This window comes from Onychomys torridus, chromosome 3 (genome assembly GCF_903995425.1).
Source record: "Onychomys torridus chromosome 3, mOncTor1.1, whole genome shotgun sequence".
Lineage (NCBI taxonomy): Eukaryota > Metazoa > Chordata > Mammalia > Rodentia > Cricetidae > Onychomys > Onychomys torridus.
In genome coordinates this window covers 27,647,569-27,654,747 of record NC_050445.1, presented here as the reverse complement: position 1 = coordinate 27,654,747, position 7,179 = coordinate 27,647,569, and the positions used below count along the sequence as shown (strand labels likewise).

At 39.3% G+C, this 7,179-nt stretch overlaps 1 pseudogene; it reads left to right on the top strand.

The window, feature by feature from the left end:
* Positions 1–4,045: 4,045 nt before the first annotated feature.
* On the top strand, positions 4,046–4,947 carry LOC118580576 (annotated as a pseudogene).
* Positions 4,948–7,179: the final 2,232 nt, after the last annotated feature.

Sequence of the window (7,179 nt, the reverse complement as noted above, 5' to 3'; positions counted from 1 at the left end):
TTCTTATTATTTACAAATAAGAAGTCTTCATTTGAGCTGAACAGTTGACTAACAATGCAGGACTGTTTTATGAATTCTGCTTTACCCAGTGCCTAATACTGTAGGAAAGAGAATGATGGTTCATTAAAACTTAGAGATTTGATTGTTTTATTAACTAAGCTTGTTTTTGACAACATTATATATGTATCTAATGCATTCTGATTACTCTCTCCACCCCCCATCTCCTATCCCCCCTCTCATCTCTGTGGAACTCCTTCTTCCTCTCTATCAGTCTTTATCCCAGATTCCTGACTCTGACTTCCTTCTGTGGCCAATTTAGTTCAGCCAGGACCATTCTGTGAGCACTGGATTATAACTAACCATGGGAGTCTGGTGAGTGTACCAGCAGATGCACAGCTGAAGGCAGTGATTTCCCCTCTCCCTAAATCTATCATCAGCAAATAGCCCATCAGTGAAGAGCAAGAGCCCCTGAGCTCCTCAACACATGCTGACTGCTAACAATCCCACAATGTGGAATCCCTGTAGACTGCAAGAAAATGAATCTGTTTGGTTTCCATTTGTTTTTACACAGCTATCAAAAGAAAAAGATGAAATGAAGTCTGTTCTTGACTCAAGTGCCAAACACTCTGAATCCTTCTGCTGTTCTTATCAAATTTTAAAGGTCTTCCTTTAATGCAGATCACAGGAATGAAGTGTTTTAAAATTCTAGGACTCACTTCCTGCTGGAAGATGGGCCTGAGTTCAACACAAGTACAGTAGACTTGGCTTTAAATGAAGCCAATCTCATAACACAGAAGCTGTTGGTGTTTCTTCGTTAACTTCACATCTAACAAACGTGTAGGAATTGTCAGATTGCACAACAAACGGCACCGCTCAGCTGCTTTCTCAAGGTGGAAACAAGGGAGCTACTGGGCTGAAAAAAGGTGCTCACACATCTGACCTTCTCAGTTCGTCATTACTTTTAGCTTCCAACATTGCAGTCCAGAATTGTGTGTGTTTAAAACAACAGGTAGGGACCAGCTGGGCAGCTCAGCAGGCAAAGGTGCCCAGCCCAAGCCTGGCCACCTGAGTTTCATCCCTGACACTCACAAGGTGGAGGAAGAGGACAAACACCTGCAAGTTGTTCTTCGATTCCCACGTGCAAGCAGTGGCACACACCTGCCCCCATTTGCACACTAAATAAAGAAATATAATACAATAGACTTTATTAAATAGAAAATTAGACACTTTGGCAACCACAAAAAAAAAAAAACTTTTTTCTATCCTAACATGAAATCTACCTATCATGCATTTAAAATAAATAAATAAAGATATTATTTAGGTTATTTTCATATCAGTGAAATCTGGCCATTTCTTTCCCCCAAATAAAACAGAGATATAAGAGATATATCTGTTGTTTGAAAGGAAAGCATACTTTACCCCAAAACTTGCTTAAAGGGGATTTCATTGGTCAGGATCTGATCAACACACTGTAGACCCAGCTTTGGAAGTGTCCTTCCAGGGCAACATCATGCTATGCCAAAGTGCAAGAGGACAAGGCACCAGCCGTAGTATATAAATACAGTTTATTTAAAATTCAAGCATAATTGTGACAGGTGCAGAATTTTTCTAACAATGTTTTGCTTTCCTGTAGAGATATCTGTTCACGAAAAGGAGTTAATACCTGATGGTTGGAGAACACGAAATTACAGCACGAAGATCTAATCAGAGATCAGTACTGGTAAGGTTATTGATAGCCAATCACCAAACCCATCGCTGCATCCTGCAGACATCCGTCCACCAAGTAGCTGGCATCTTTGTCTTACCTGGTTCCTCTGCTCCCCTTCCTGAAGATCATGTTACATACACTTCTGAATGCTGCCTTCAGGCCTGGTGTTTGTTCTCTATATGCATCTCCTCCTTCTTTTTTTTAACTCTTTCTCCACATGCATATATCATGAAACTGACCACATTTGGGCTCAATGATTTGAACGAATCATTCTGCCCTGCTACTGAAAACTTGCATCCCTCAAGAGTGGCCTTTAAGAAGTCCCCAAACTCCCCAGTCGCATCTTCCCTTAAGCTGTCTTGTCTTCACCTCTGGATTGCTTTTCTCGTGAGTGTGTTTTGCAATTGTCTTTCTCTCAGAATGCAATCCTATATCTCATGCTAACTTCTTCAGGGAACATTTCTTAACATCACCTGAATAATAATGACAGTTAAACTAGGAGATGGAACAAACTCGGTGTTATTCCTCATACTGTTTGTGAAGAGGTAGCTAAACCTTAAGTTATTTTGAGTATATAATAGTTCTGCTAAATGTTGACACCTCAAACTATATTAACTGTCAACAAAACTTCTTGAGGAAATTATGGTTAAAAAAGACAAGTTTTCAGCTTGCTGTACAAACAGTGCATAAGCTATTTCATCATTAATTTGACAATGGAGGTATTTGTCAAATGACCGAAAAGGTGAATTTTCAATTTATGAATATTCTCCACTACCTACATGTAAAGAATATGAGCATTCTTTTATTTATTTTTATTTATTTATGTATTTGTTTATTTATTTATTTGTTTGTTTGTTTGTTTGTTTGTTTGTTTGTTTGTTTGTTTGAAACAGGGTTTCTCTGTGTAGCTTTGCACCTTTCCTAGAACTCACTTGGCAGCCCAGGCTGGCCTCGAACTCACAGAGATCTGCCTGCCTCAGCCTCCCGAGTGCTGGGATTAAAGGCATGTGCCGCTGCCACCACCACTTGGCTTTTTTTGAAACTCTGTAGACTAGGCTGGCACTGAACTCAGAGACTGCCTGCCTCTGCCTCCTGAGTGCTGGGATTAAAATTATGGGCCACCATGCCAGCTAAGGAATATGAGCATTCTTGATGATGAGGTCAGCTGCTGTTTTTTCAGTTTGAATAGCAAATTCCTGTGTTATAAATTTCAGGTATGGTATGTATTGCAAATATAAAGGATTAAATTAATAATAAAAAGAGAATCCTATCTTATTTTCATTTTAGCTCTTTTATGAAAAATAAACATAGAAGGGATATCTGATCAGATACTGCATAGGAAAATTTTTTCTCAGTGTTTCTACATAGACACCTGCCATGACTAGCTTCCAAATCCTGGAGAGCTTACATATTGTTAGGGTTGTAAATTTATTTGATGAAACACAGAATGCCCTATTATCTATGGACTCCAGTAAAAAGATTGCTGTGGCAAACTAATGATTCTGACAATTGCTTGGTGAACCAGTTTTGACATTAACAAATGTTAGTTTGTTTCTATTTTTCAAGACAATAATACTCATTCTGTATAGATATAGTTACATACATTTTATTTACATATCTAGATAAAGATATACACTATCATAAATGATTACCATTAGACATTGTTTCTACAAAACCCTTCCTTCTCACTACCTCACAAGACTTGTATTCAAGTATCTGAACATTAAATTGAACTTGGTAAGTAAATACCCATAATTACTCTTGCCCATCAAAAACAATATTAATAATAAAAAATTGCTGTTTCATTATTTCCTTTGGGTAGAGCTATGAAAGCAATCTCTAGTTATGATATAAATATTTAGAGAAGCAATCATAACTTCTACCAAAGCAACAGGAATTCTTTTCCTTTCTAGTACTGTTCTCATTTTGAGAGCTCTTTTTGGGATTCAACAATTCCCTGACCGATTTGTCAGCATAAAGCCTGAAATGATCAGTGCTTCATGGTTATTTTATGTGTGTGGATTTGCTAGTTCTTGACTGCCGCAGGCTCAGTGGTTCTAAGTAAATAATCGTTGGTGACACATTTTTCTTCTAGAAATTGAATGTCAGACTATTTTGCTTATAGATAATTTAGTTTTTATAGGCATTTATTTATTTACTTTTAATTAATAAGTTCCTAGGGGAGGTTGTTAACAGCATTCCATGCCTAAGACAAGTAAACAATAGCTGTTTCCAACACATCTGTGGATGGCAGAGTCATGTGACAATGTCAAAAACTTGACACCTCTGTTTGAAACAGTTGCGTCCCGGTTCTCCGCATCTCTCCTTCATAGTGAAATGGAGGAAAACCAGACAATGGTCACAGAGTTTGTCTGCTGGGATTCTGCCTTGGCCCAAAGATTCACCAAATTCTTTTTGCATCTTTCTCGCTCTTCTATGCCTTTACTTTGCTGGAGAATGGGTCATCCTTGGAATAATCTGTGGAGACTCCAGACTCCACAGCCCCATGCACTGCTTCCTCTGTCATCTGGCCATCGTTGACGTTACCTACGCCTGCAACACTATGCCCCACATGCTAGTGAACCTTCTAGATCCATCCAAGCCTATTTCCTTTGTGGCTTTTACACACACAGAATGTCTCCTCCTCATGGTGATGTCCAATGATCAGTATGTAGCCATCTGCCACCCACTTCTTCCATCATGAGCTGAAGAGACTGGGCTGCTCTGGTTATCACATCCTGGACATGTGGCTCCCTCCTTAGTATGATTCATATGAGCCTCATCCTGAGGCTGTCCTTCTGTGGACCTGATGAAGTCAATCACTTCTTCTGTGAAATCCTGTCTGTCCTCAAGCTGGCCTGTGCTGACACAACACTCAACCAAGTTGTTTTATTTGCAGTGTCTTTGTTCATCTTAGTGGGACCTTTATGCTTGGTGCTGGTCTCCTACACATTCATCCTGGTGTCTGTTCTGAGGATGCAGTCAGGGGAGGCCGCAGAAAGGCCTCCTCTACCTGCTCCTCCCACCTCTATGTGGTTGGGCTCTTCTTTGGCAGCGCCATTGTCATGTACATGGCCCCCAAGTCCCAACACCCTGAGGAGCAGCAGAAAATCCTTTTCCTGTTTTAAAGTCTTTTCAACCCCATGCTGAACCCCCTGATCTATAGCCTGAGGAACACTGAGGTAAAGGGTGCTCTCAGCAGGGCACTATGCAAAGAAAGTCATTCCCAGTTGGTGTGATGTTTGAACCACAGTAATATTAGTCCCTAATTGTAACCTAAATACAGAAATAACCACATTGTCTTTTTTTCTGTGACTGACAATAAAAACACTTCCTCCTTCTACAGGTGTCGGGGGAAAAAATAAATAAGTGGTATTCTTTTTTTTTTTTTCCTTTTTTTTTGGATTTTTGAGACAGTGTTTCTCTGTATAGTTTTGGTGCCTGTCCTGGATCTCACTCTGTAGACCAGGCTGGCTTCAAACTCACAGAGATCCTCCTGACTCTGCCTCCCAAGTGCTGGCATTAAAGGCATGTGCCAGCACCACCCAGTGATAAGTTGTATTCTTGACACAAGGTTTTATCCAACATGACTAATTTCCAATTGAATTGATTATAGAATTATATAATGTTATTATATAATAAATCATTGTTGTGGTGGGGATAATACTATTATTATTGTATTATTGTATTTTAATTCATTTTCTAGGTCAAAACGTTACATGTCATCAAACCTTTAAGGTAATTAGATATCTTCACAAACTCCATAAGATTTAGAAGCAAAACAAGCTATACCCAAATAAAGTCCATCACACACTGGTCCATTCTACAATTGTACTTGCCTAGTCTAGGAAACACTTTGAGAGTATGTAGTTACTTGTGCTTTGTGAGACCAAGAACTTTTATATTAAAATTATTGACTCATATTAGGATCTTAAATTGTTTGCTGAGTAAAGGAACAGAACTAAAATAAGAACTGTAGGAGGAAGAAGAGGGGAGTTTTTTTTTAAGATCATAGACAGTGAAATCACTAAAGCTTCATTTACAGATTGAAGATTCAACCAGCTCATTGGTAACTAGTAAAAGCGTAAATGTGAGCATTGTCTCCTTGAATAAGCTTAAAATGAAGCCAGGTTAAACTGCTTTGGTAGTGCAATATTCCTCTCCAACTGTACAATGATGAACTGTGATTTATATCTGTTGCAGACTTTGCTATGCATGGTTCCCCAGCATCTTTCCATCAACTCTTCTGTTTCTATCAGTCCAGATGCCTGTTGTTGCCCTCCAAGATTATGCCCCCCTCCATGACAAGCTTTGCAGGATAGAGCTGGTACCTAGCTGGCTCTGCAACTCAGTTAAAAACTAGAGACTAGAATTCAGTCCCCAAATATTTTAGGTAGTTTCTCAATGAGTTACCTATGAAATCATTTAGTGTATATTATCCTGTCTGCTTGTGTACACTCCTGTATACACATATACGTGCATGTGTCATGTATACATAAGGGTACATCTTTGTGTGTGCCCGTGTGTGCCCGTGTGTGTGTGTGTGTGTGTGTGTGTGTGTGTGTGTGTGCGCGCGCGCGTGCACGCATGCATGCCTGTGTGCCTGTATGTGTAGGTCAGAGGTCAACTTTGAGTATCTTCCTCTTCTGATCTCCCTTTCAGTTTTTGATGCAGGATCTCTTTACTGAATCTGGTGCCTGCTGCTTTAGCTAGGCTAACTAGCCAGCCAGCCTCCAGGATCCTCTGCAGCACTGGGGTTACTGGTATGTAACCATGCCTGGTTTTTGTGTGGGCATTGAGGATCTGAACTTAGGTGTTCATGCTTATGTAGGAAGCACTTACCACACAGAGCCATATCTCTAGTCCCTGAAATCATTTTTTTTTTAAGTTGGCCTTGAGATATAATGTACTCTCATGTCTCTAGTCTTTCTAAATGCCACACTCCTGTAAGAAACCCTCCAAAATTCATTGGTCCATTAAGCTTGACTTGGGTGGGTCTGTTTTGTTATCTGTCATCTGTGCCCTACCTGGGCACATGAATGTTTGTTTATATCCCCCAGGGAAAGTCAATACAAGATAAACGCTATCTCAGTTTACTTTCAACAGAGCATAACAATATGAGTCATAGAGCTAGCTGTTGGTGTTATGTCCTTCATGACTCTTCTTTTAAATTTTAGTTTTTGTTGCATTTCAAGCATAAAACTTAATTAATATTCTCTAATTTTTCTGGTTTATATCTTCAAATATGTGTTGATCATATAGAAAGGTTTTCTGTAAGACTCTGTTACATAGTAAAAATGGTGATCTTACCAAAAGCAATCTACAGATTCAATGCAATCCCCATCAAATTACCAACACAATTCTTCACAGACCTGGAAAGAATAATACTCAACTTCATATGCAAAAACAAAAAACCCAGGATAGCCAAAAGAATCCTGTACAATAAAACAACCTCTGGAGGCATCACAATC